The 10037-nt window shown below is 42.3% G+C and overlaps 1 long non-coding RNA gene across 1 annotated transcript; it reads left to right on the forward strand.

Annotated features, from left to right (window-relative positions):
* Positions 1 to 456: 456 nt before the first annotated feature.
* On the forward strand, positions 457 to 9427 carry LOC147997052 (uncharacterized). Its single transcript, XR_015655409.1, has 3 exons — positions 457 to 590; positions 1956 to 2098; positions 9048 to 9427. It is a non-coding gene; the product is annotated as an uncharacterized LOC147997052 (long non-coding RNA).
* Positions 9428 to 10037: the final 610 nt, after the last annotated feature.

Below are 10037 nucleotides of genomic sequence, written 5' to 3' on the forward strand. Positions count from 1 at the left end.
ATCCTAGCTGGGGAGATAGATTCGAAGATTGTGAAGAAAGAAAAATAGGGTTATAGAAAATGACAGAAAACAGGAAGAATTGAACTGTGTGAAGATACAGGTTGTGGGCTACGTGAGTAGAGTGGAAGCCAAGCACAGTTCACCTCCCCCAGATGAACATGGAGTCTTTCCCATGTCAAACACAGCTAAGAAGCGGCAGGGCTTGGTATTTATAAAGTTGCCCTTAAATGGAAGTAGCCAGGACTGCTAGTCCCACTCGGTGACGTAAACCTGCATTTTAAAAAGCAACGAGTGCTGTAGCCAGGATTTGGCTTTTTTCTTCTCAGTTCTGGCAGGACCTTCCTTTGTACCGAGGGACCAGAGAGCAGGGTAGGAGCCAAGTTAAATGGGCAGTTCTGCTTGGGTCAGGTCACACTCCCCAAGTCCTGTATCATTAGCTGCATTAGTCAGAAACCCACAGTAGGAGCTGTGCCTCGGATGGAGCGAGTACATCTTCTCCTTTCCGATCTCTAGTCTGATGTTTAACACCGGCACTAAGAAACCAATGGCCTCTCTGAAACAAGGGCATTTATTTCAGCTGATAACTAATGGTAAGAAGGAGCCAGAAGATAGGCGTTCTAAGACGACACAGTGAGGAGAGAGTGATTCACAGAGCATGTACCACACAGAAGGGCAGCACAGCTGGGCCGTGCAGTGAGCCGGTCATTTGCCGGTGTGAGCTGTCAGAGGGAAACAGCAGTTAGGTCACTCGAGATCTTAAAAGTCTTTTGAGATGTTTGGAATTATATCCAGAAACCACAGAGGGGTCAGCAGTATGACACAACTGTGTGTTGTCCACAGAGACTTGGCAGATTCAGGGCAATTCCTTCTGTTCCTGTGTCACGGGAGCTCTCAGGAGGAAGTCAACCAAATGCTTATCCTGAATGGGTTATGAAATAATCACAAGGCTTTTCTCCTTTGTTGCAGTAATCTGTTGACTAACTGCTGATTGATTTCCAATACCAGTCTTAGGTTCTTAGGATCAAGACTACCTCCCCATATATTGTTAATTTATTTTGTGTGGGTGTGTGTTTTATTCCTGTATTCTTGCACATGTGTGTGTACATCTGTGCATACAGATGTCCATGTGTACATACAGGTGTTCATGTGTATATACAGATGTTCATGTGTACGTGGAAACATAGATATACTGGGTGTCTTCCTCTGTTACACTACTGCCTTATTTTTTTTAACAGAAGGGTATTTATTTATTTATTTATTTATTTATTTAGTGAATGAATGAGTGGGTGTGTGGTGTGTGTGTGTGTGCTTGTGTGTGCTCATGTGTGCACATGTGTGGGCGTGCAGGTGTGTGTGCATGTGCATGTGCATGTTTCCTTATGGACCTGAATGTTGTTTTTTTCAATTTCTGTGAAGAACTATGTTATAATTGATAGGGGTTGCACTGAGACTATAGATAGTTTTTGATTGGAGTGTCATTTTCACAATATTAATCAAATCCATGAGCATGGAAGGTCTTTCTATCTTCTGGTGTCATCTTAAATTTCTTTTGTGTCTAAAGTCTTTCACTTGCTTAGTTAAAGCTAGCCCAAAACGCTTTCTTGAGGCTATTGTGAAAGGCACTATTTTCTTGGTTTCTTTATCTATTTGTCTTTGTATATAGAAAGGAAACTTATTTTCGTGTGTTTATTTTGTATCCTGTTACTTTGATGAAAGTGTTTATTACTTGTAGACGTTTCCTGGTGGAATTTTAAGGTCTTTTGTATATAAAATCACATCATCTGCAAATAATGATACTTTGACTTCTTCCTTTTCTATTTATTTCCCCTTGTTCTTCTTCAGTTGCCTTATTGCTCTAGCTAAGAATTTAAGTACTATATTGAATAGGTGAAGAGAGAGTGGACATCTTGTCTTGTTTCTAATTTTAGAAATTCTTTGTGTTTCTCTCTGTTTAGGTTGATGTTGGCTCTGGACTTGCTGCAAATTATTTTGAAGTATGTCCCTTATATCTTTAAGGACTTTTATTATAAGGGAATGTTGGGTTTTCTCGAAGGCCTTTCTGCATCTAATGAGATGGGATGAAGCCAACTTGATCATGGTGAATAAACATATTGATATAGTATTGGATTTGGTTTGCAAGTACTTTATTGGGAATTTTAGGGTCTATGTTCATAAATGACAGATGCCAAACCATATTACTATACCCAGGAAAATTATCATAATAGGTGGAGAAAGAAAACATTCCATGATTAAAAAAAAACAAATTTAAACAGGACTATCTACAAAACCAACTCTATAGAAAGTGTTAGAAGGAAGATTTAAATCTGAAGAGTAACCACACCCAAGAAAACACAAGGAATAAATAATCCCAGACCAGCAAGTCAAAAAAGGGAGAAAAACCCACATCATAACAACAAAACAACAGGACGCCTTTGTGTTTAGTGTATAAATAATCAGAATTGTAGTATCACCCTGAAAGACTTTTCTTTTAATGAGTATATAGAGTACTTGTCTGTTTCTTCTGATTAGTTTTGGTTTGAGTTTACTTATCAGATATTAAAATAGCGATACCTTAAAAAAAGGGGGGGGAAATACCTGCTTTCTTCTTGGGACTTTTAATACATTTCTCATCATTTTATCCAGAGGATAGACATCCTCAGATGTGAAATGTGTTCCTTGGATGCCGCAGAAAAATAGATCCTTTTTCCTTTTCTTTCTTTTTTTTTTTTTTTTTTTCAGAGCTGGGGACCGAACCCAGGGCCTTGTGCTTGCTAGGCAAGCGCTCTACCACTGAGCTAAATCCCCAACCCCTAGATCCTTTTTCCTAATCTAATCTATTAGCTTGTGTGTTCTTAAACTGATTAATATTAAGAGTTATACATAAGCAACGTTTATTGATTCCTTTTTTGTTGTTATAATGTAAGTTTTCCCCTCCTTTGATTTACTGGTCTCAGATTATTTATTATTTGTGTTTTCTTGTGTGTGATTACTCTTCAGATTTAAATTTTCCTTTTAACACCATCTGTAGAACTGGTTTTGTGGCTAGTACTGCTTAAATTTAGTTTTATCATGGAATATAATTTTCTTTCTCCATCTATTGTGATAGTTTTGCTGGGTATAGTAATCTGGGCTGGCATCTGTGATCTCTTAGAGTCTGTGGAACATCTATAAAGGCCATTAGAGCCTCCATTGAAAAGTCAGGTATTATTCTCTTTTTTTCATTAACTAATTATTTACATTCTGCTCTTCCTTTACCTCATTTCCTCCCAGTCCCTCCCTCTCATCTCTCTTCCCTCCATCCTCCCTCCCTTTCACCTCCTAGAAGGAAAGGCCTCTCATAGATATCAACTCACCTTGGTGTATCAAGAAGGACTAGGTTCATCTTCTTCTACTGAGGCTAGACAAGGTAGCCCAGTTAGGGGAAAGGAAACCAAAGGCAGGCCGCAGATTCAGAGACAGCCCCTGCTCCTGCCATTAGGGCTCCACGTGAAGAGTAAGCTGCATATCAGTTACATATGTGTAGGAGTTGTAGGTCCATCCCCCGTGCATGCTCTCTGGTTGGTGGCTCAGTCTCAGTGCGTCTCTGAGGGCCTAGGTTAGTTGATTCTGTAGGTTTTCTTATGGTGTCCTTGACCTCTTTGGCTCCGTCAATCCTTCCTCCCCATCTTCCACAAGAGTCCCCGAACTCTGCCTAATGTTTGGTTGTGGGTCTCTGCATCTATTTCCATCAGCTGCTGGGTGAAACCTCTTAAATGACAGTTATGCTAGGCTTCTGCCTGCAAGTATTGCAGAATATCATTAATAGTATTGGGGGTGGGCTCTCACAGGATGGGTCTCAAGTTGGGTCAATCATGGGTTAGCCATTCCCCCAGTTTCTGCTCCATCTTTATCCCTGAGAATCTTATAGGCAGGAGAAATTGTGGGTCGACAGTTTTGTGGGTAGGCTGATGTCCCCATTTCTCAATTGGAAGTCTTCCCTGGCTTACAAGAGGCAGCCATCAGGTTCCGTATACCCTATAGCTAAGAATCTTAGCTCGGGTCACCCTCACAGATTTCTGGGAGTTTCCATTGTCCAATGTTTCTAGCTCATCCCAGAGATAACCCCCCAAGAATTATCCCAGTTTTCTCTCCAAGTTCTCTTTCCCGACATTCTCTCAACACTCAATCCCTCCTGTTTATCTTCCCACCCTCTATCCTACCCAGTTCCCTCCATCCACACACCCCTGATGTGTATTTTATTTCTCCTTCTCACTGAGATTCAAGCATCCTTCCTTGGGCCCTCTTTGTTACTTAGCTTCTTTGGAACAATGGACTGTAGCACGGTTATCCTGTACTTTATGGCTAATATCCACTGGGTCTGGGTTATCTCACTCAGGGGGATCGTTTCTAGATCTTTCCATTTGTCTGCAAATTTCATGACATCATTGCTTTTAATAGCTGAATGATATTCCATTGTGTAAATGTATCACACCTTCTTTATCCATTCTTCAGTTGGGGGACATCTAGGTTGTTTCCAGTTTCTGGCTATTACGAATAAAGCTCCTATGTTAATTCTACCGATCCATGAGCATGGAAGATCTCTCCATCTTCTGATACCTTCTTCAGTTTCTTTCTTCAAAGACTTGAGGGTTTTTTTTTAATTTAACCTTTTACACTCCAGATTTTGTTCCCCTCCCAGTTCACCCTCTAACTGTTCTACATCCCATACCTCCTCCCCATTCCCCTATCTCCACACCAATGTCCCCACCCCCAACCCCAGACCTCTAAACTCCCTGGGGCCTCCAGTCTCCTGAGGGTTAGAGGCATCTTCTCTGACTGAACCCAGACCCGGCAGTCCTCTGCTGTAAATGTGTTGGGGGCCTCATCTCAGCTGGTCTATGCTGCCTGGTTGGTGGTCCAGTGTCTGAGAGATCTTGGGGGTCCAGGTTAATTGAGGCTGCTGGTCCTCCTACAGGGTCACTCTCCTCAACTTCTTCCAGCTTTTCCCTAATTCAACCACTGGGGTCAGCAGCTTCTGTCTGCATCTGACTCAGCTGTTTGTTGGGTATTTCCGAGGGCAGTCATGATAGGTCCCTTTATGTGAGCACTCTATAGCCCCAGTAATAGTGCCAAGCATTGGGGCCTCCCCTTGAGCTGGATCCCACTTTGGGCTTGTCGCTGAACCTATTTTTACTCAGGTTCGCCTCTGTTTTTTGTCCCTGAAGTTCTTTCAGATAGGGACAATTATGGGTCAATTTTGGCTATAGGATAGCAACCCCATCACTCACTTGATGCTGTCTTTCTGCTAGACGTGGGCTTTGCAAGTTCCCTCTCCCCACTGTAGGGCATTTCATCTAAGGTTCCCCCCACCCTTGAGTCCTGAGAGTCTCTCACCCCCCAGGTCTCTGGTACATTCTGGTGACGTCACCCCACTTCTACCGAGGTTGCCTATTTCCATTCTTTCTGCTGGCCCTAAGGGCTTCAGTCCTTTTCTATCACCCAATACCTGATCATGTTCTTCTCTTCCCCTCCCTGTCTCCTTTCCCACCCATGTCCCTCCATCCCCTCTTGTGATTCCTTTCTTCTCCCTCCCAAGTGGGATTGAGGCGTCCTTCCTCACTTGGGCCCTTTGGATTACTGACCTTTTTGAGTTCTGTGGACTGTATCTTGGGTATTCTGTACTTTTTGTTTGGGGGGGGGGCTATATCCACTTATTCTTGTCATACAGATCTTTCACTTGTTTGGTTAGAGTTACACCAAGATATTTCATATTATTTGTGGCTATTTTTAAGGGTAATACTTCCCTAATTTCTTTGTAGCATTTGTATGAAGGAGGGCTACTGATTTTTTTAAAAGTAATTTTGTATCCAGCTACTTTGCTGAAGGTGTTTATCAACTGTAGGAGTTCTCTGGTAGAATTTTGAGGGTCACTTATATATACTACCATATCATGTTATCTATGAGTAGCAATACTTTGACTTCTTCCTTTCCAATTGTATCCCCTTGATCTTTAGTTGTTTTATTGTTCTAGCTACAATTTCAAGTATTATATTGAAGAGCTATGGAGAGAGTAAACAGCCTAGTTGTGTCCCTGATCTTAGTGGAATTGCTTTAAGTTTCTCTCTATTTAATTAGATGTTAGCTTGTGTCATTCTGAGTCTGTCTTTGCATGTTATTTGGTCTTTTATCTTTGTAGCATTGTTTTTTTGTTTGTTTGTTTGTTTTTTCAAGGCAGGTTTCCTGGCTGTCCTGGAACTCACATTGTAGACCAGACTGGCCTTGAACTCAGAGATCTGACTGCCTTTGCCTCCTGACTATGGCGGTTAAGGGTCTATGCTACCACCACCCAGCTTCCTTGCAACTTTTAACATCCTGTCTTGCTTCTATACATTTAATATCCTTTCTTTGTTCCATTTGTTTAGTGCTTTGATTATTATGTGTAATGTGCACTTTCTTTTCTGGTCTATTTGGTGTTCTGTACACTTTTTGTACCTTGATAGAGTCATCCTTTAGGTTAGAGAAGGTTTTTCACTATGATTTTGTTGAAAACATTTCTGTGCATTTGACCTTGGTTTCTTGTTCTATTTCTTTTCTCTCTCTTTTTTTTTTCTTTTTTTCGGAGCTGGGGACCGAACCCAGGGCCTTGCGCTTGCTAGGCAAGCACTGTACCACTGAGCTAAATTCACAACCCCTCTTGTCATATTTCTAATCCCTATTATTAGTCTCAGATTTCCTGAATGTTTTGTGCCTGCATTTCCTTAGATTTAATATTTTCTCTGACTTCTACCTTGTCTTAGATTCTTGCAGGCTTGTAATCTGTTGGCGAGGTTACCTCTGGGGTTTTGTTTGATGTCTTAAATTCTTCATTTTCAGTTTTGTCTCAGTTTGGATTTTCTTTAGTGATTCTCTTTTCGCTTTCATGTCTTGAAATATTTTCAATATTTTATCCAACTGTTTCTTTGTGTTTCCATGGTCTTTGTTAAAAGATTTATTCCCAACTTTTCTAAGGTCCCTGAACCCATTCATAATCGCTGTTTTGAAGTCCTCATCTTGGCGCTTCAGCTGTATTGCGTTCCTCAGGCTCTACTGTAATGGGATTACTGGGTTCTGGAGGGGGCATGCTGTCCTGGTTATTCCTATTTTATTCTTGTTCTTGTGCTGTTGCCTAGGCATCTGGAGTTAGGTTTGAGGTGTTTCTCGGTGTTGATACCTAGTCTTGTCTTTACTAGATGTGTCTTGTGTTCTTTGGTGGTGGTCTCCCAGGATACTAAGATAAGTGAGGTGCCTAGACGTCTAGGTTTTGTGGATTGCTATCTTCTTCCACCTCATTTGGGAGACTATGGGCTTGCTTTGTCTTGTACATTCCTTTTTGGACAGTCTGGTCTCCAACGCAATATGTAGTCCAGAGTGGTCTTGAGGTGTTGCTGTATGCCTATAATCCTACCATACCTGGCTTATGTGGTGCTGGAAACTAAATTCTCTGCTCCTTGCTTTCTAAGTGAGCATTTTGTCACCAGAGCTATATCTCCAGTTCTGGTCATAGTTGCTATAGATTTTTTCTACCCTAATCCTTCCCTCCTCATGTTTTTGAGATTGCAAGTGCTTGCATACTAAAATACCTGATGGCGTCCAATGCTTACTTCCTTTTCCCAGCCTTTTCTGTGCACCCATGTGCATCTGTTGCAGTAAAAAAATAAAATAAAAATAAAAAAGCGGCGGAACCGGTTCCCGCGAGTTCTCACTCGGAGAGGATCCGTGGGAGCCACGTGCTCCGGCTGTTTCTCTGCCAGCTGCTTTCACACACTGTCCCCTTGGCGGGTTGTTACCACACTTGACACACACATCGTGTTCCTTGGGTTGTTCTAGAGTGGCACCATGACACGCTAGCCCAGGCATTCTATAGCCTAGCACAGCTTTCAGAAATGAGACAGGTTGTCTCTGCCCGCCGGGAACTTTGCTCACATCCTCTTGGCCCGGTAAATCAAAGTTCTAGAAACTCGTAGTTTAACAATTAGATGTATATGTTAAATTCTCAATCTATGATACATTCACAGAATAAATTCACTGCCAGTTAATAAAGATAGAAACCGCCCACACAGACAAGATAAAATTGACCTAGACCACCTGGATAGGAATCATCCTCCTCTGCTCCACCTTCCTCTGCTTGCTCCTCCTCCTCTCTCCTTTCTAGACTTTTCCCTGCCTACCCTTCCTTCTCATCCAATGATAAGCTCCACCTTATCCTGGACCCGCCCTGCTGCATAATGACATCATCCTACAAGCATCAGTCTAAACAATGTCATCTTCTCACGTTCACTGGTTTTCTGTATATTCCATTCTCCTGTTAAATCCCACCCACTGAGTTTTATTCCAGGCGTAGGATTACCAGTCTAGAATTGACTTTGTTTCTTCATTATTGACAGTGAGTGGTTACAGCTCACCATGGGAACTCGTTTACTCCATGTGCTAACTTACCCTTACTTTCTATTCTCACAACAGCCACTTAGAACTCACTGTGTGCCCTGGGTCAGTTAGTGTTGTTTCATAAATCTGTTTATAAATCCTATTTTTCTGTTCTTTCTGATACCTAAGTTTACATGTCATGGTAGACATTCTGATTACTAAAGTCTTTGGTGTCAAGATTTGGTCATGATTCAGAATCAACTCACCTGAGCCCATAGGGGCTCACAGAGACTGACCCACCAACCAGGGAACCTGCATGGGATTGAACGTGGCCCTTTGCACATATGATGCAGTTGTGTGGCTTGATCTTCTTCTGGGAAGCTAACAGTGGGAGCAGTAGTTGCCTCTGACTCAGTTGCCTGCCTTTGAGACCCTTCCCCTGTACTGGGCTGCCTTAGCCAGCCTTAATAGAAGAGGAGGTGCCTAGTCTTACCGCAACTTGATGTGCCATGGCTGGATGATAGCCACTGAAGTCAGTCCTTTTCTGAAGAGAAATGAGGAGTGGATGAGGGTGGGGAATGGGGAGGGTCTGGGAGAAGAGGAGGGAGGGGAAACTGCAGTTGTGATATAAAATAAATAAAGTTTTGGTTGTGATTTTTTTTCAGGCAGGCAGTGATTTGCTACTCCGGAGTCTTTTGAGCTTATTTTTAAGTTTCCTGGGAAGATCTATTTAGTCCACATTTTAGGACCAGAACAACTCTACTTCTGATACATGGCTTTTCTTCTATGTTTTTTTTAGGTTTGTTTATTTTAAATTTTATTATATTTGTTCAATGTGTTTTATGTGTGTTTTGCCTTCATGCATGTACATGCCGTGGGCTCAATGAGGTCACAAGAGGGCACGGAATCCCTTGGAACTGCAATTAAAACTAGTTGTGTGCTACCACGGAGATACTGGGACTTGAACCTGAGTGATCTGTAAGAGCAACAAGTGCTCCGGACTGCTAAGCTAACTTCCCAAGCCCAATAAAAGGTTTTACATCAATCGATCGATTGCGTGTGTGTGTGTGTGTGTGTGTGTGTGTGTGTGTGTGTGTGTGTGTGTGTGTGTGTGTGTAAAGTACATGTACCACAGCATGCACTCAGAGCTCAGAAGACAACTTGCAAGAGTCACTTCTCTCCTTCCACCATGGGGTCCTCAAAGATGAAAGTTAGGTTGTCTCGCTTGGTGGCAAGTACCTTTACTCACTTAGCCAATTCACCAGCCCAAGGCACGTGTTTTTTTCTAGAGTTCCAGTTGAATGATAATATAGTAAGGTCTTTTCACCCCAGCTAACAGAGGTTTCTAGATCACCCCCAGCATGGTGAGGCCCATAGCTACTCTCTGTTAGGCTTACAGAGTTTCACCTCAAACCAGCTTAAAAGTTTAGCATTGGCTGAATACTTAAGAACCCTATGGTACTGTGTCTCCATGAACCCTCCTTTCTCACTCACCCACCCTCAAGTCCCAGCCATGTGCCAGCCTTTGCAAGCTCTGCTTGGATTCCCTGTCACCGCAGCACCAGAAGGTGTGTTCAGGAGAAAGCCAGTGGGACAGTGGGATTCACTTTTCTGCTTCCGTTCTACCAAGGCTCACAGTTTCTCCCAGTTTATGT

Source organism: Rattus norvegicus, chromosome 1 (genome assembly GCF_021556685.1).
Source record: "Rattus norvegicus strain SHRSP/BbbUtx chromosome 1, alternate assembly SHRSP_T2T, whole genome shotgun sequence".
NCBI lineage: Eukaryota > Metazoa > Chordata > Mammalia > Rodentia > Muridae > Rattus > Rattus norvegicus.